Below are 20,256 nucleotides of genomic sequence, written 5' to 3' on the forward strand. Positions count from 1 at the left end.
GGAAACTTCCCCGCTGTGAGACCAGATGGCCAATTGAAAGCCGGTCCCACCCCGCCGCTGGATGGGCTGGAGCCAGCCTTTCCCACCACCTGGGCAGCCTACATAAAGCTGCCCGAGGCCTTTGAGTAGTCACAGTGCCTGCTTCAGCTTTTCCTTCCCACCCACCTTGCATGCTAGTCTGTTTTGGATTCTTGTTAGCCTGTACTTGTTGGCTCGTTTTGTTAGCTTGTTTGTGTTAACCTGTCACAATCCCGTGTTTGGCATGTGGCACGGGCCCTAGATCTGGCTGGTTTATCCCCCCCCCCTAGCAGAAGGGGGGGGGGGACATCTGGTGGTCCCAGGGGTGTCGAGTTAATGTTGACCAGTATTGTGCCGGTGGCACCCAGGTGTGTTAACAGTATCAGGCAGTAGTGGGCTGCCCGACCCCTGATCCAGGACCTATGCATGGCTGCCAATCCTTCTTCCTGTAATCAATAAAGCAAGTTGTGGCCATTTTTTGATCCCAAAATGTTGGTGTGAGTGTCTTCTTGGGTTGGCTGGTAGGAGGTGTATCGCCCATGCACACGCAAAACTCAGAGGTGGTTTTAACAGTTCTTTTCTCTGAAATGTAGCCTATAGCACCTGGTAATTGATGCCAGTCTCCCATCCAAGTACTAGTTAGGGCTTGCCCTTCTTAGCTTCCAAGATGAGACAAAATCTGTTGTCTTCCAGGTATTTAGGTCATTGACTATTAGTTTTCCCACATAACAGCAAGAGCAAAGCATGGATAGAATTGTGGAAACAAAGATATACAATTTCATGATTATACTTCGGTAGTAAAGGCAGCAACTGTGTTCAAATAATATATGTATAGTACGATGAGCATAAGCTTTTTGTCAATAACCTCAGACCTCACAACCTCTGAGGATGCGTGCCATAGATGCAGGTGAAATGTCAGGAGATAATACTTCTTGAACAGCCTGAAAAGCATACAACAACCCAATGATTCCGCCCATGAAAGCCTTCGACAACACTTTTTGTCAATAGTTTTCAAATTATTGATTACTTTATTTAAATTATATCAATCTTTAAAAGATGCCACTTTTCAATGCAGCTTGTAATGGGAAATAAACATGGCTCTTCGAGCAGGCCTTCAGTTGAGTGTATTGGATGACTACGGAACGAACTAGGATTACGAATTTTGCCTATGACCCCAGGACTTGACGAAGCGGATTTTTAGTATAAGTATGTGTTATGTTGTATCTGTCTTGTTAGTATTGTCACGGTTCACTGTACATTGTCTTCTTTGTGTTGTTCACCGCCCCGAGTCGCCTTCGGGCTGAGAGGGGCGGTCAATAAATGCAAGTAATAAATAAATAATAAATAATAAATCAACTATTGATAAAAGAACAGCAAAAAATAAGAAAAGAAGCTGTCAACTATGCCAACAACATAGTTATCATGGGAGCAGGGATTAATGAATCTGCTTTTTTTTTTTTTTTGTCGTGTCAGGAGCAACCGCTCCTGTTGTGAGAGAATTGGCCGTCTGCAAGGACATTGCCCAGGGGATGCCTGGATGATTTTTTTTGATGTTTTATCATCCTTGTGGGAGGCTTCTCTCATGTCCCCACACGAGGAGCTGGAGCTAATAGAGCTGATTTCACTTTTCTCTTTCTTGATTTAAAGAGCAAATAAACTCTAAAATTGTTTCTGTTTTTAGTGATGAAATGTATTAATCTTATAATTTTTAACAATAACTGAACCTATATCCAGATACACACACAGATAGACACAGCTAGAGACAGCATATAGACCTGTATCTGCTTGTCATGGAACTGTTCGAGATAAATGGGGGTCGGGTGGGGAAAGAGGCTGGAAGTTAACCCAGGTCTGCAACTGTAACTGGAAGTGAACAAGGATTTAAACAGATTTCCAAATAGAAGAATTTGCCAATTGCTGTACATTCATACTCTCAAACTGTATTCATTTGACAGGGATGGTGCTGATTAATCTTTGTTGTCCACTTTTTCAGCTACTCTTAAAACCCCCATTTTTCTCTTTCCTTCCGCTTTCCCCTTTTGTCCTCAACTTGTTCAGTTAATGCTGATTTTTGTGTGGCTGGCTTTTTTAACATTCTGTGAACAGAAAAATGAAAAAATCTTACATTTTGATCAGGTGTGAGATGTTCAGGCTTACCTCTTCCACTCGAGGAACTTGGGAGCAGTGTGATTGCCATTCATTACACGATCACAGATATTCTTAAGCCATGCAAAATCTATACAATTGCTTCTATGTGCAGAAGAGCTTCATAGAACCTGACACATTCTCATTCTCTCATGAACAATTTGTGCTTCAGTGAAACCCTCCCTGGATGAATGCTTGCTCTTATGATATGTACTTAAAAGAACTAGTAGCACATGCCTAATGATTTTTATGCTGTGAAATCCATTCATTATACCACAGAGAGGTGTGGTTTGAAATGAATTTTGACTTTTAGCACCACAGTCATTATGAATTACTTGAGAGAGTATAATTCTTCTTAGAAACATGCCCTGGGTCTTTGGAGCACAGCTGTTACATTTTCTTCATTAGACAAAATGTAGTACTTCAGTTCTCACCTTTGGAAAAGTGTGTTATTTGTAAATGTGTGTCAAACAAAAGGTGCTTACAAAGGTGTTAACCAGAGCTGGGAAAGTTTTGTTTTATTTGTTCAGTACAATTCTTTAAAAGCATCCTCTTTTGTTAGACTTATACCCCATCTACACTGACCATTCAACATAGAATCATAGAATCATAGAATCAAAGAGTTGGAAGAGACCTCATGGGCCATCCAGTCCAACCCCCTGCCAAGAAGCAGGAATATTGCATTCAAATCACCCCTGACAAATGGCCATCCAGCCTCTGCTTAAAAGCTTCCAAAGAAGGAGCCTCCACCACATAAGATGGAGTGATTTTAGCATTCCTGGGGAATAGAGACCAATGTTAGACATCACACGATGTTGTGTGATATCTGGTGTAGGCCACATCCCCAACCAGGCTGAAAGTGTTGCCAGACTTTTCCACACCAACCTGTATTGTGCTGGCTTCAATGAAGCCAACATGGGACCTCCCCACAATGTCAACACTTTCCCCATATGATGGGGAAAGCGTAATTGAGAGGGAGCTGCGCACTGGGCGACATATTCTCCCCGCTTCTTCCTCTTTTCTTGCAAAAGCCTGATGAAATGGGATGCTTCTGATGAGGTCAGAAGTCAACTACAAACTGTGGTAGCTATACAGCATGTGCCATAAACGTGTGTGGCAGTAACTTTAAGCTCCTTAAACCAAGATAAGCAAAGTTGGGTGAAAGTCTGAAAGAAAACCCTTAATGCACATCAGCACACTCCAATGGAAATCAATTCCATAGAATGCAAATAACTATGCCAGCACCCGAAGCACTCTGTTGATGTTCACATGTGCATTCCAGTGGAGGGAGTTGTTTTTTAAAAACCTGCACATTGCAGATCCTAGAACTGGTTTGAGACTATCCTCTGTGGTTGTGTAATCACCATTTGGGCCTCATACCAGTTCTACAGAGGTCAATCTAATCATCCACATCATGAAATCGATGTCTGGTATTCCACTTCTGAACGACCTGTGAACAGTGTAGATGTGCCCTTAGTGTTTTTTATTTGAATGATATACTCTGAGCAACAGTGGTGGATACTTAATTATTACCTGCTGGAGTTTGGTTCCAGCCCTCACTGTGGAAAACCAAATGCTTAAGTCCCATTATATGCAATGGCGTAGTAAAATAGTAGCCCTTATATAAAAGAGCAATATCCAGGTTTGCTTTTGAGAATTTATTTTACATATTTTCAAATCAGAGTGGTTGAATCCATCAATGTAAAATCCATGGGAAGGGAGGGTTGACTTTAATGACATCATCTGCTCTGAGGGTCAAAACCTACATTTCAGATTTGATCCTCAAATCATGGGGTGTGGGATTGTTTAATAAGGCAACTGTAAGTCCTGCATTCTGTTCACACTAAAACCTGACAGTTGCATACAGGAACCTATTAAAGGACATGAGATCAACTGTACCCCCAGTTCTGCTCCCAAGTAACAGATACAGAGAAGCACTGTCTCTGATCATAGAATCATAGAGTTGGAAAAGACCTCATGGGCCATCCAGTCCAAGCTCCTGCCAAGAAGCAGGAAAACTGCATTTAAAGCACCCCTGATAGATGGCCATCCAGCCTCTGTTTAAAAGCCTCCACCACACTCGAGGGCAAAGAGTTCCACTGCTGAACAGCTCTCACATCTAGGAGGTTCTTCTTAGTGTTCAGGTGGAATCTCCTTTCCTGTAGTTTGAAGACATCATTCCGCGCCCATTGTTCCAATGTATAATCATCATGAAAAGTAGCCATTGATGGCCCATGGTCTACAAATATATCCAACCATTTTGAGTTATCCAAGTTGGCAATCATCACTACATCTTGCAGCATTTAGTACTGTATGAAGTACTTCCTTTTTATCTGTCACCAATATCTTACAATTCATTTTCAATGAGTGATTCCAAGTTCTAGCATTATCAGAGACAGAAAGTTCAGCATATCTCCTTTTTTCTTACTCTGCACAATGTTTTACATTTCTTCATTTACTCGCTTTTTTCCCTAGACTGAAAAGCCCAACTGCTGCAACCTTTTCTTCTATGTAAGTTATCCCAGATCTTTGATCACTTTGGTTGGCCTTTTCTGCAAAAGGTCCTTTTAGTTCACTGAGCTTTAACTATTACTGTGCATGAATAGACTCAAGCTGCACCTGATTTTCATCAGTTTTTTGCGAAACCACTGCTTTTCTAAAGACACAGGTGGCTTCTCTACCACAAATCTTTGGGTATCTGTTTAATCATATTGAATTATTCTTTGTAATAAATTTCATTTATTTACTTTATGCTCATTCTAACCATTTGAATATTCATTTCTATTTGAAAAAAAGCTCTAAACCGTTCACAATAAAAACAGAGACAAGCAACAGCTAGAATCAAACCAGGACTTCATGGCTTAGGACCTCATAGCCACCATGGCACTGTCCCAAGTGTTATCTGGCTCTACACACAGAGCTAGGCCAACACTGGACTTGGTTTTCTGTCTGGGATAGGAGGAACGTGGTGGTGTGGAGGAGCTGACCAGCACTCCATTACCATGGACCAACCATCATCTGATCAGGTTTATATCAGGGGTGGAGGACCAATTAAGATGGTCCACCCCAGGAAGCTGATGAATCTGGATGGATTCCTGACATCTCTTGGGGAGTTTCCCACCACCTCGGTAGGTGATCCTGTTGATGCTCTGGTCGCTCTCTGAAATGGGGAGATGATTAGGGCAATAGACACGATTGCTCCAGAATGCCCCTTTTGCATAGCAGAGCTGAATCAGCTCCTTGGTTCAATGAGGGGTTGGCAGCAATGAAGCATGTGAAGAGAGGACTAGAGTATGTGTGGCACTCAAGGCACAGCGAGTCAGACAGAACACGGCTGTGCGCCTATTTAATGGCATATGCCATGGCAATAGATGACGCAACCCCCCCCCCCCCCAAAAAAAACAAAACAAAACAAAACACCTCTCTTTGTGGCCAATATTGTGTCCACAAGGAATTGACAGCAAAGTTTTTCACATCTCTTTGAGCTTTAGGAGCAGAAATTCAACTTTTAAAAAGCTTGCATGTGTATCAAAGCTATTTAACAAAAAGAATTCAAATTTTGAAAAAAGTCCACTCAGCTTTTGGAAACTTCTGGTTTTTTCATCCATCCCAACATATAGTTATATATTGCATTTTTGACAGTCTGCGTAGCCTCCAGGGACCTGAAGACACAAAACCTGTTGCAGTAACTCAGTCCTGCTTGAAACGGAGAAGGGTAAATAGAATACACATTCCACCCATACATATTTCTATGCCCATCTGGATTCAATAAAGCTTTTGAGAGTCACTAGAAAGGAAGAGGGCCTGGAAGCAAATGTTTTTAAAGGCACAGAGGTGATATGAAGGATTGAATATTCCAAGAACTGGAGGATTACAAAGACAGGAAGGGAGGGGAGCAAGAATACTCTGAAAGCTTTTGGCTTTGGACATCTGGATAATTCAGATTCAGTATTTGTTTGAGAAAAGTACAGCTGTATCCTAAAGAGCTCACAGCTCTTAAACTCCCCCTTTTTCTTCTGCTAAAAGTGAGTATGTGAGAAGCTCTATAGCTTTGCTCTCTTCATAATCATATTCAGCCACACTCCGATCTTTCTTGCAGTTTATTTTCTTAAAACAAATGGTCCTCATCACAAGATTTGCCATTTGATATACAATGAATTCTTCCCCAGGAGAGCACAGATTTATCACACATATAAGAGTTTTCCATCTTCCTTGGCAATAACTTGCTAGAAAAAGTGTCTTAGCTTATCAGCAAAGCTATTATGCAATATTGCTCAGGGACATGATTCAGGGGAGACGGGAATGATAGGTTTCTAGTATCTTCAGCAATTCTGTTTTCTAGGGAAGCGTTTAGAACTCTGAAATAAATAAACCAAATGGGTAACGTGCCACATTGCATGAAGCTAATTTTGCACAATAGATCTCCCCTACCCCCTCATGTAGAGCCTAGAAACTCTCCCAAGAGGGCAGGTTGGGGTAACCTAAAGAAGACAATGTATTGTATTGTCCAGAGCTGCAATGAGATATGAGAATCACTGCAATTGTAAACTTTGTGTAAATGGTTCAAGGCTTTTCCCATGTTTCACTGCAGCTCACAGTCAGTAGGAGATGCATTTTGAAGGCTTATGGGCTGCAAGAGGGAGGACGAGAAGTGAAGGACTTGATGCATAAGCTGTCTTCTACTTGAAGAAGTTAGGCTGCCCTCCAGTAGACAGCAAAGCTTCAATTACTTTCATGTGTTGATTTCTCCAGGTTAAGGAATGTCTAGAAAAGCAAGCAAGATCATAGCTGGGTTTTTTTGACCAGCTGATCCTCCTCTACCAGAGGGTTTTGCCTTAGAGTTAGCAACATTTGTATGCCTGTTCTTGATAACTGCATATTTGCTGGCTTTTACTGCATCTTTCTCTTCCCGCATCACTCTAGTCTGAAGCCAGGTGTTCTCTTGCTCCATTGTTAGACAATGGGTTTGATTGTGAATAAGTATTGTGTATAAGTATAATAAGCTAGAAGTAGCAACAGCCAACAGGGAGCTGTGGCATGGGTTGGTCCATGAGGTAATGAAGAGTCAGAAACGACTGAATGAATAAACAACGACATTGAAAATAAAGCTATTTAATGTATCTTACAATAAGGACTAAAGGATTTCCTCCTCTGTGCTAGCTAGACCCTATCTGTGTGTGATTGGGTGTGAGGCTGTTGTTTAGCTTCTGCGAAATGATTACTCTGCTTTAGATCCGCTGTTCTTTCTCACATTTCCTGAAAATTTGTCCTTCCAGCTCAACCATTCTGAGGACACTGCATCCTATTATTTATTAATTCCAGTGAAATGTTTCCTTTTCTTTTGTGAATGCAAAGTGATATATGTGGCTCTCCCTCTCCCATTTTCCTTTACTAACCCTGCCAGAGGCCCAAGTCACTAATGATTATCCAATGGGGGGCTTGAGCCTAGATCTCCACCCCATTGCAATAACATATCATGCCATTCATACAGATATTTAGCAGTTTTTAAAGCATATTTCAAGGTATTTTAGCAATATTTTTATCTTTGTATTTTAAATTGCTTCTCATATGTTCATCACCTTGTGAGCTCATGTGGCCTGGGAAATGATACCATAATACTGAAATAAATAAATAACCCTGTTCTTTTCATTCCATTATTGGGCACATATGTAACAGAAATAGATGCATATTCTTTACCTGTTCTCCTTTTTGACATCTGTCTTTCCTTTCTTCTGAGTTAAATGTTAGATTGTTAAACTTCTTGGAATGGAGGGCTCTTATTTCAATGCTCTGCAGTGCCAGGTTGTGTTAGGGTATTATAGAAATTAGTTGACCTTTTTTAAGAAAAGAAAAGAAGAAAAGGATGTGTCACCAGAGCAGAGAACAAAAAAAGGATACATATTAACATAACAATTGTATTTCCTAATATAGATAGACTGAAAGGTATAAAATTAGAAATTGCTATAATTTAAATAGGAGCACAGTGTGCCTCACCAAAGAGGGAAGGTTCACTTTTGGTCACTAGTACCTTGACTGCCTGCTCAGTCTGCGGCTCAGATGATGTTGATGGTCAACCACAAGGCCCTCTTCTGCTCTCTTTTCAAATGACCCTTTCATTTTAAACTGGAACTGCATTGTATAGTCTTTTAAAGAGAGTGTACGTTAAAGCAGGGGATTGTATCAAGTGGAACATATAGTTGCACTATGCTTAAATACAGCAGGAGAAATAGCAGCTTACCTGTTTGAACGTATCTCCCTCTATGAACCAACTCGGATATTGAGATCTTCTGGAGAGGTCCTGCTCTTGGTCCCACCTCCTTTGCAGGCATGGTTAGTGGGGACGAGAGACAAGGCCTTTTCAGTGGTGGCTCCTCAGCTATGGAACTCCCTCCCCAGTGATATTAGATCAGCCCCTTCTGACTTTCAGAGAAAAGGTGAAAACATTGCTTTGTGACCAAGCCTTTGGCAACTAATACAGTGAAATAGATGACTTGGATTTATGTGTAACGATCATTAGAATGGCCCGACCTTGATTGTGGATAACATGATTTTATAGCTATAAGTGGTATTGTTTATGTTTTAATTGCCTCTAACCTCATTTAGATTTTTAACTAAATGTTATTTAATTGTTGAATTGTTTAAGGCATTGAATTTTGCCTCTGCTGTGAGCCGCCTAGAGTCCCCTTTGGGGTCGAGAAGGCGGGATATATATGTAATAAATAAATAAATAGCAATACCACTTATAGCTATAAAATCACGTTATCCACAATCAAATGCTCCACGTAATTCTACTCCTTGGAGAAGTCTGATAAAGAGTTTAACTCTTAGATGCTGGACCCCTGTAATCATATTTAACTGGAAGAAAATCCCCATGGAATGCATAGAATTTTACAGTTCTTCAGAGTGTATAGAGCTAGGAATAAAGGCTGAAAGATTGTTTGGGCTTTTTGACTTTAGATTTACTTACTCCAATTTTCCTATCAAGGCAAGATCCAGTCCAAAGAGCTTGTGTGTTTCTAATGACCAGAAATTCATGTTAGTCGGGAGGTATTAACAGCATAACTCTCAGAGCAAAGAGACTGGAAACAAAAAGGGGAAATGGAGTTAGAGAGAAGGTCACTGAACATGTTTGGCTCAGTGCTCTTGTCTCTTAGCTTTGCAAGAATCAAGCACTTTATTACTGCCTTTTAAATTCTTGTAAGATCTCCAGCACCTGGCTGTCACATAGGCTGTGTTACCCCAGCAATGATCTAGAGCTCTCTTGCCATTGCAAGTGAAAATTAGAAGTTATCATTCTTGAATACAATTAACGCACTTAAGTCTAACAAGAACTCATTTTTAGATTTCAGCTAAAGATACAGATAACATTATGGAACAAAATTTGAAAAAAAATGTTCCCGGTTTAAAAATGTTATTCCCATTTAACTGTGCAGGACTTACTGTGAAAGTAGTTGTTATACTTTGTTTTTGTTGCTGCCACAAATTATGTTGAATTGGTCAAAACTCTATGACAGCGTTTCTCAACCTGGGGATCAGAACCCCTGGGGGTGGATCACAAGGGGGTTTCAGAGGGGTCACCAAAGACTATCACAAAAAATATATTTCGGATGGTCTTAGGAATCGCTTTTAGTGGAGAAGGCTGAAGATCTCTCTGCCTATCCTTCTCTTCCTTTTTGGAAAAAGATGACAAATCCTCCCACCAAAACCCCTCTTCCTGCTGTGATTGACTGGCCTTTCAGCCAAGGACTCCAAGCAGGGAGGGGAGGGCAGGCGGGCTCGGCGCATGGTAGCATGGAGCATGTGCAGGTGAGGGAGAGCATGTGAGGCTGGAGGGAGAGTCACGCCAGCGAGTCCCTTCAATGCAGGGACAGGTTCTCTGTGGGAAGTTTGGGCCAATTCTATAGTTGGTGGGGTTCAGAATGGTCTTTGATGGTAGGTGAACTGTAAATCCCAGCAACTCCCAAATGTCAATGTCTATTTTCCCCAAACTTCACCAGTGTTCACATTTGAGCATATTGAGTATTCGTGCCAAGTTTGGCCCAGATCCATCATTGTTTGAGTTCACAGTGCTCTCTGGATGTGGGTGAACAACAACTCTAAAACTCAAGGTCAATGCCTACCAAACCTTTCCAGTGTTTTCTGTTGGTCATGGGAGTTCTAGGTGCCAACTTTGTTCAATTCTATTGCTGGTGGAGTTCAAATGCTCTTTGATTGTAGGTGAACTATGAATCCCAGCAATTACAACTCCTAAATGACAAAATCAATCCCCCTCAACCCCACCAGTATTCAAATTTGAGCAAATTGGGTATTTGTGTCAAATTTTGTCAAGTGAATGAAAATACACCCTGCATATCAGGTATTTACATTGTGATTCATAAAAGTAGCAAAATTACGGTTATGAAGTAGCAACAAAAATAATTTTATGGTTGAGGGTCACCGCAACATGAGAAACTGTATTAAGGAGTTGTGGCATTAGGAAGGTTGAGAAACACTGATCTATGAGATATTCATTGAAAAACTGTAGCAAAATGTGCTGCAGGATATCCCACAAAAACAAAGTTTTTGCAGTTTAATAAACCTTTCCCATGTTTTTATGATAAAACCAATTAGGAAATGACATATATAACCCAGGCACAACAAATTTGTCACATAATTAATGAGCTATAGCAAACATACAGAAAATATTAATTACATGTCTCTATGTTCCATGAACCAGATGATTTAATTTAGTGACATTATCAGCTTGCATTTCAAAAAGAATATTGCTTTATCCAAAGAGGATCTAAGGGCTCTTCCCCACAGCCCTGTATCCCAGAATATCAAGACAGAAAATCCAACAATATCTGCTTTGAACTGGGTTATCTGAGTCCATGCTCAGATAATGTGGGATTTTCTACCTTGATAATCTGGTATATTGGGCTGTGTGGAGAAGCCTCTAGTTTTAAGGTCAGTGCTCTTTTGTTCACATACCCCAAAGCAATTACTTTTGGGAGTGGTTTGTAGGTCTATATGTGGATCTACACTGTCATATAATCCAGATTATCAAAGCAGAGAATCCACATTATCTGCTTTGAACTGGATTATATTAGTCTACACTGCCATATCTAGTTCACACCAGATAATCTGGATTATATATGGCAGTGTAGAAGGGACCTTAAAGAGGCCAGCTTCCTTTTTGGAAGCATGCCAGAGAATATTGGCTGACTAATCATGAAATAATGAATCAGGTACAAAGACTTGGGATAGAGTATGGTCCTAGAACCATACTCCAGTGCAGTGGTTCCCAATGTTTTTGTTTTTGTTTTACCAGGGACCACTCTCTAACATTACTACCAAAAGGATTAAGAATCAGTTTTTGGTCAACTTTAGATTTGGTTTGGTTATTTGTGGTGTTGATTCGGAAAATTGCTTTGGATAGACCACATCAGCTCTAGTTTCTGATGCAGAACATACGTCATCCAGTAGTTGCCATCTGCTTGCCCATAGAAACCCATATTTAATAATCTAGAACTGATGTGGTAGTAGTAATCCTTCGTGGGTAGTCAGCCTCTCCCCTCTCAACATCCCGATTGCCTCGGCACTATAAAAGGGTTTCATAAAACCAGTCGCTCTCATTGCTGCGTAGTTTCAAGGCAACGAGGCCATGGATCATATTTTCGTTTTTGTGGAACAATGGTGGTCCACGGACCACAGGTTGGGAACCACTAATCTAGCATATATCAAGTGTACACTATAGCATTGTATTTCTTTTTGCTAATTTGCTAGATGGGCATGAGAAAGACATGATGTGAACTGGTTTATCTTGTGTTGGTTGAGTGGGGAATCCACTCTGGGACATACTCTGAATGTTAACTGAACTTTACAAATACTGGGCCTATTTTGAATATCAGGGTCAGTTCCTTTATGTTCAGAAAATAATGGTTTCACTTGTGCACTTTGCCCCTGCCTCAAAAAACCTACCCTAAACAATCAGTTAACTTTCCCAGCTAGCTGGGGTGGGGGGTGGGGGGGGGGAGGGGGAGAGAATCTAATATTTAGATCCTCCAGATTGTTTACTGTCATTTCTTCATTGTGTTTGCTAGTAGTTTCTTGGCATGATCTTTTCAATTAAATTGGCTGTCATAATATTTTGTTTAAATTATCTCACAGCAGTATTCTTGCATTTCCTGCTTCAGAAGAGCAGAAGAATTCAGCTCTTGCAGTATTTGCTGGCTTTCTTTAGCAATGCATACAGAGTTTAATGTTTATGGAGTGAAAAAATCCTGTGAAAAGAGAAATGGTTTTGATCATTTAATTTCTTGTGTACCAATTTGTTAGATTTTGATTAAATATTTCAGCTTTCAAACGACAATGATGTAATAAACAATGCAGGGTGGAAGGATTATGGGGTGTTAGCGGTGGGTGCTTTAGAGACTTATAACAAACAGAGAAAATAGAAAACAAGCAAGTGAAATAAACTTGTATTTTATCAGGTGGGTTATAAAACTTCAGGCTAATCATCTTGTTGTGTGAGATGCTTTTACATTTTTGGAATCTCTGCCGCATGCTGAAGAAGTGATGGAACAAACTGTCACTCTTAGACAGATGCTTGATCTAGTTGCATTCCTAAGGTAAAGGTAAAGGTTTCCCTTGACATTAAGTCTAGTCGTGTTCGACTCTGGAGGGGTGGTGCGCATCTCCATTTCTAAGCCAAAGATCTGGCATTGTCCACAGACACCTCCAAGGTCATGTGGCTGGCATGACTGCATGGAGTGCTATTATCTTTCTGCCGGAGCGGTACCTAATGATCTACTCATATTTGCATGTTTTTGAACTGCTAGGTTGAACTGACCCAGACTTTGATTTTAACTGACATGTTTTAACAATTGTTTACTTAATATCTTTTTAGTGAATTTTGTTGAATGTTTTATGATTTGATGGTACCAAATGGTGCTTGTTGTGAGGCCACCCTGAGTCCCCCTCAAGGGTGAGAAGGGCAGGGTACAAATGCATGAAATAAATAAATAAATAAATAAATAGGTTGACAGAAGCTGGGGTTAACAGCGGGAGCTCACCTGGGTCTCCAGATTTGAACCACCGACCTTTCGATCAGCAACCACTTAGATGCATTCCTAGCCTACTTGAAATGATGGCATTTCAAAACTTGTTTCTTAACATGCAATGGCTTATTAGTGAATAAAAGCATTTATAATATGACCAACCGCAATTAAAAACAATGTTTTCTTATGTGCCTTCAAGCTGTCTGTCAACTTATGGTGACACCATACATTTTATAAAGTTTTCTTAAGCAAGAAATACTCTGAGGTGGTTTCCCCAGTTCCAGCCTCTGAAAAATAGCCTCAGCCCCAAATATTCAATAGGAAAATAGCCTCCCCACTTTCCCCATTAACTATAATGGGGATGCTATGCAGGGGATATATATATATATATAAAACATTCAAGATTTTTCCTCCTTATATAAAAACGATCAAGGGAAATGCATTTGGTGCTGAGCAATGTGAACCGAAATATGGAACTGTAGGTTAAAACACTGGCTGTCTGAAAAAAGAGCATCAGTATTTAATTCAAACATGCAGAACTTTAGTGAGTAACAGTATCTCCTAGGCATGTTTTCCTGATATATTTCTGACTGCCATGTAGCTGTTAAGAGGCCCAAAAGCCCTACCAGAGAAGGGAAGAGTGGATACATCAATCCTATAAGCTTTTAAAATGTAATTGCAACAGCTTTCTCTCTCTAGGGAAGCCTAGTTTAAAGCAGCTCATTCAGTTTTGAGTCAGGCCGACACAGACATCCTTTAAAGACCTTTCTGTAAAAACTGTAGAGATTGCAGAGGTGAAAAGAGCAAAATAAATGAAGAGAAACAATGTAAACAGGAGAAGTTGCCTACTTAACCCCTGGAATAGAATCATTCCTTTATATGCAGAAGGTCATTAGATTAAAAGAAGATCATGCTGCAGCTTCTAGGAAAGTCTTGGTTGCTAACATTGCAGCCTATACATGTCTACTCACAAGTAAGTCCCACTGCATTCAATGGCATGACATCTGGGTAAATATGTGTAAGGTTGTATCCTAAGTCCTTGAGTTGTCGCATTTGGACTGAAGGGCAAGCATGAACAGCAATCCTGAATGTGGAGGTATGTAAATATGGGTGGTAAAGTTCGTGATATACTAATAAATAAATGATTCACAACAATCAAGACAATTTGAACTTGTGTGATTTTAATTGGTGTTTTAACCATTTATATTTTATTGCTGTTTTAACTGTAATTCTTATCTTTTGGAATCTGTTTGTTTGTTGGACATCAAATTGTTGCTGCTTGTGAGGCTGCCCTGAGTCTCCTTCTGAGTGAAAAGAGTGAGGAAATTAATAATAATAATAATAATAAAGCCATCCTGAGTCCCTTTTGGGAGATGGGTGGCAGGATATAAATAAAGTTATTAGTATTATGGACAAGAGTTCTGCATTCAGAGCCCCTGATTCCCCAGCCAACAGCTGGATACAATAATCAGGTCTTGCTTGCAAAAAAGCACTCTGCACTATCAGGCACAAGCTAACATATACATTTGTATGTTACCTACAGGATGCTGTCCAACATTTCTTAAACTGCAATGCCCTGAACATTTCCTCACACAAGCACCAATAAGTCAAAGTTTGGTGACACTTTCAAGAAAATGTGCCCTGGATTGCACTGTTCTGTCAATCACTGCCATGAAGGAGAATGCAACCCAGCTTATCTTATCAACATGTTACTTAAACAACTCCTAGAAATGAAGGTGAGAAAACAACAATTTCCAGGAGTTGCCCATGTAAATTGCCCTGCAAACAATCCATTCAGAGCACTAGGGCAAAAGGGAACCATTATTTCCCTAGAAGCCCACTGGACATAGAAAAGAGAAAAAGAGAGACAGAGAAAAGAGAAGGAAATAGTAGGAAAAGAGAGGAAGGATGAGAGAAGGAATGGCATATCTCTACTCACCATCTCCTTTGACTGCATTGACATCACTAGTTTTTATTCCCTTCATATCAGCATATGAACCCTGGCAGAAGGAAAGAATGTAGTTTATGGAAGCAGCTGGAGAGACCTCCTTCTATTATGGTGGGTTGGCAAAGATAGTCAGGCCAGAACACATTACTTTGTTATGCAAAAATAACTAAGTACTGTAACTGATGTAGAATATTGGTGCTGTATTTGAAACTTCACTACTTCCAATTCTGCTTTAAATGAAGAGTTGCTACTCCTGGAAGTTCCATTAACTGTCTTTCAAAGTAACTTCCAGTTACTTCTGGTTTGAAAAAAAAACCACATAAAGAACACAATTAGATCCAGCTCCAACTGAACCCTACATCAAGAATCAAAGCAGTCATAATGAATAACTGACACCGGCCCAGAGCTGTCAGAAACTTGCTCCATTATTATGGATAAAAGGGTGTGAGGCTGTATGGCTGTCTCACCGTGTTCTCCGGCACATCGTGCTCACCTTCTCCCCTCCCTACTTTTTTATTCTTCACATCTTCATTTCACAATCTGCCATATGCCCAGGTCCTCAGTGCCTAAATATAAAATAGCTTTGTTACAACTGCCAGCTTTGCTCAGGACTATTGAATCATCACTGACAGTCATGGAGATAGCTAGACAGGTGCCTGCTTGAGGTGAGGATGAAATAATAAAAGATTAAATGAGGTAAAAGCATACGGTTACAAATTATCGTTTCTCTGACACAGAATTAATCTTTAAATGGAAGACAAGGATGGAAATAAGTAATTAAGATGCCTGTAGATTTCTCTTTCTTGATTGAGAGTGTATTGCAATTAACTTATTTGTCATTGAAAGAGAAGCGTTAAATCTCCTGGTAAAGATGCCATATTTTAATGGCAGATTTTTAAAGGGATTTTTGGAATTTGTTAAAAGCTAACATTATGAGGGCATTTGGAAAGAAAGTGGGATACAATTCTAAGGTTTTATTGATCACTGTTTCAATTGGTCAGGCTGTATGCTGAATAAAAATAGTACCAATACATGAATGAAATAGTAGCCTTAATGATAGGTTAACATGTTCAATATCAGAATTGCCAAAATTCTACCCACATGTTTCCATTTTGCCATTCATATCCATAAACAAACACCCAAAGTACTTACAATAACTTGTTTCTAGAGCTAGATTCAAAATAATATAAGAAATAAATGATAACAGATACAACTAGGCAAACCAGACTGATGGACTATTCTTAAGGGGAAAACGGCTATGATTCTCTCAAACTATTTTTTTCTTAAGACAAAGTTGCAGTGAACATAGAGGTTTTCAAGGAGTGCTTGAGGGCTGAAAACAAAGGACTAAACTTTTTAATTTGTTTTCATATTTATTTCATCTATTAGGGTACACATATATTAGGTACACATATATTCTGCCTTTCCTCCAATGAACTCAAGGTGATGCACATGTCTGTCTTCTTCGTGTTATCTTCATCACAACCCTATGAAGTAGGTCAGGCCGAGAATGTCTAAGGTCAGTGAGTGAGTTTTATGATAAAACAAGGTCTTGACCTGGATCACCCAAAGTCGCACTCTAAGAATTCCCATTAACCTCCTAGCAATCCAATTTTATATTGTCGAAGTTTCTTTCCTTTGGAATCAAACCTGTGTAAAACTAATTACAGAAGTCCAGCTTGGAAGAAATTAGACTGTAAGTAACTGAGCCCAGATCTGGGTTTACCAGATAAGTGCCTTGGCTAGCATGATAAAGCTGAGCTGCTAAAATAATTTGTGTCTACCTCCCACACTATAGCACAGGCACATTTACTTCATGAATGCAAATGTGTCAAATCAGGTTGGGAATCTTTTTTGTAAAGTTGATTGCTAATTTACTCTATATAGATAGTGATGTCATAAAAACTCCATGTCTGGAATTAATTTCAGATGGTCTGCTAGGCAGAGGGAGGGAACAAATCCTGGGAACAAATAAATGTTTCTTGAAATGGATTCACTGCCCTATTGACATTGAAGTCCAAAGTCACCTCTGATAAGAGGCAGCAGTCTACATATGGTTCTGAGTTTTCCTAACAACCACTTAAGCATTTGATCTTATTACAATAGCCATAACATTTATAACCAGCAACTCTTCTACAATTTTTATTTCTTATCTCTTTTAGGTAGTAGTGAAATTAATATTCAATAGTACTATTAGAATATTGACCAATTAACAGAATTAATATTTTACTCCCCATTTTAAATGATGTAATGGTAATATATAAAGACCATTTTGAAATAAAAAAGTTAGTTTTTTGTTTGTATCAGGGTGAGATCCAGATTTTCAGACTGACCATCTGGTAGGATTGAGGTATGAAATGTTGATACCAATTGTAAGAAATCACATCATTTTTAGAGCAAATGGCACTGGCTGCTCAATCTTCGCTATGTTTAATGTTCACTATCCACCCCAAGTTAAGAACAGATCTTTCAGAGGGGGACCAATCCCATTCAGAACAGGCTGCAATCCCAATTTCAGTTTGGTTTTCCTACTGATCTGCAGCACTTCCATCTTGTCTAAATTAAGTCCCAGTCTATTTACCTTCATCCTTCATGTTGTTGTTGTTCATTCGTTCAGTCGTCTCCGACTCTTCGTGACCTCATGGACCAGCCCACGCCAGAGCTCCCTGTCGGCCGTCACCACCCCCAGCTCCCTCAAGGTCAGTCCAGTCACTTCAAGGATGCCATCCATCCATCTTGCCCTTGGTCGGCCCCTCTTCCTTTTGCCTTCCACCTTCCCCAGCATAATTGTCTTACATTCCAGGTTCCTATGGTGTGTTGATCTTTAGAGCATCGGATTCGTCGTTCACCTCCAGTACCGTCGGCCGCTAGCCTTCCTTTCGGCTTTGAGCTAGCTGCGTCATCACATCTGGGGCTAGTTGAACTTATCCTCTGCTCCTCCCCAGTAGCATTTTGGCCATCTTCCGACCTGGGAGTCCCATCTTCCAATGGCATACCGACATATCTCTGGTTGTACTGGTCCATTTAGTTTTCTTGGCAAGGATACTGGAGTGGTTTGCCATTGCCTTCCCCAGGGATCACGCTTGGTCTGACCTCTCTGCCACAACCGTCCCGTCTTGGGTGTCCCTTCACGGTTTCGCTCATGACATCATTGAGGTGCTCAAGCTCCAGCGCCCCGACAAGGCGGTGATCCTTTTTGTGCTTTTCCTGCATGGCCTCTTCCAACTGTATTATTCTGTGGTTCTATCCAGTTCTTTATTGCATCCAGACTATGATTCAGTACAACTATTACAGTCCCATTAACATTAGTTGTGAAGGTGAAATTGAGCTGGGTAGAATTATGAAGTTCAGTTCTAGAGCTCTGGGTGACTTCTCTTTAAAGACATAGGTAACATTAGTCACCCCAGTGGAAACCCTAAAGGCTGACCAACAGTCCTGCGGCACCATCCTCTGGGAATATTCAGTCAAGAAAGACCAGAAGCATTGCAACACAACGCTGCCATGTCACGCAGAAGGATACAGTGGTTAATGATCTCAAATATCACAGAAAGATCCAGGATAATAATGGACATTCTCCCTCAATGTAGGTCATCCACCCAGGTGGCCAAGTCTATTTCTGTCCCATAGCCAGGTCTGCATGCAGATTAGGATAGGTCCTCTTAATGCAAGAAGGCCTGGAGTTCTGTTGTCACCACTCTCTCTAGGACTTTACTGAGAAAAGAAAGACTGCCTGATGGTTACCAGGGAGGTGGGGTCCAATGTAGGTTTTTCCCCCCAACAAATGCCTCACAACTGCTTCATTTAGAGAGGTTATAACATAACCCTCTTTCAACTGAATATTTTTACCCTCACCACCCAACTGGCCAGTCCTTTTCTGGCAATTAGCTAGGATGGACATTGGTTTAACCGACAAGTGGTTGGCCTCACCTTTCCAAGCAACTTGCCCACATCATCATTTTGGACAACCAAAAGTTCAGCTATCAAAACTAGACAAATACATGCCTCAGTTACCTCCCAGAATCAATCTTCAATGTGGAATTCAAGTCAGAATGAATTCAAGGAATTTTCTCTGCAAGGTACTTAGAAAATTTGACACAGTTCTTTTCTCAGGGCTCCTCATCAGCAGTTTGAGCTTGAGGATGTTATAGCACGTTAACTACCCAGAACAGCTGCATTGGATGAAATTGAGCTGATGTGAAAGAGGCATCAAAGAATAATTTCTTTGCTGACCTCACTGCTACAAAATAGGTTCTAAAATGGGCTTTAACCTGTGCTCATTCAGATTCTATTCAAGCACAGGCACCAATGCAGCAGAGTAGTTGGAAATGTTTTTGCCAGATTCACATTCCAACATGCTATAAAGAAAAAGAAACACAAAATTGATCAAATTGTGTGTTTGGGGAACTAAAGGACCAAGAGAGCTCCAGTCTATATTTAGAAAATCCCTCATCTAGAAACAGGAGCACATAGGAGATAACAGGCTTTCTTGCCTTTAGAAAAGTCACAAAATATGTTGTATCTTTCCTTTTCTATTTTAATCAAGGGGCATATCCTTTTGAAGAAGAGTCTTGGGTGTTCAGATATGAGTTTGAAGACTGGATTGTTTCTACTATTAGGCAGAATAACACGGTCACCTCAGGCAGATTCTCACACAAAAAAATACAAATGTTTAGCTATCTATTGTATTTTTACAACACGGAAAGATAGATTTTTTTGTCTCAGAAGATAGAATACATATGTTCAAATCTTTGATATTATACACCTTTGAACTGAAGTAAGGGGTGCATCTACACCAGGTATGGGCAAACTTTCTAATTTGGGGGCTGCATGGCCGGCTGGAGCAGGATGGGTGAGCTGGGAGGAAGGGGGTTCTCCCCAAAGTTGCCTCCCTGCCCTTTCCTCCTCCTCTTCTTCTCTTTGGGATGCAGAAAGTGAAAGGAAGACAGGAAATGTTTGGCTCCTGAAAGGGTTGGTCGTCAGGATGAGATGGTGGACAGGAGAGAAAAAGTGTATCCATTACACCCCTTTTTGCCTACTCCTGATAAAAAAATTCCTAGAGTTGTAAGAGACCCCCAAAGACCATCCAGACCAAGCCCCTGCCATGCA

The sequence above is a fragment of the Anolis sagrei genome, chromosome 4, assembly GCF_037176765.1.
Source record: "Anolis sagrei isolate rAnoSag1 chromosome 4, rAnoSag1.mat, whole genome shotgun sequence".
NCBI classification, from domain to species: domain Eukaryota; kingdom Metazoa; phylum Chordata; class Lepidosauria; order Squamata; family Dactyloidae; genus Anolis; species Anolis sagrei.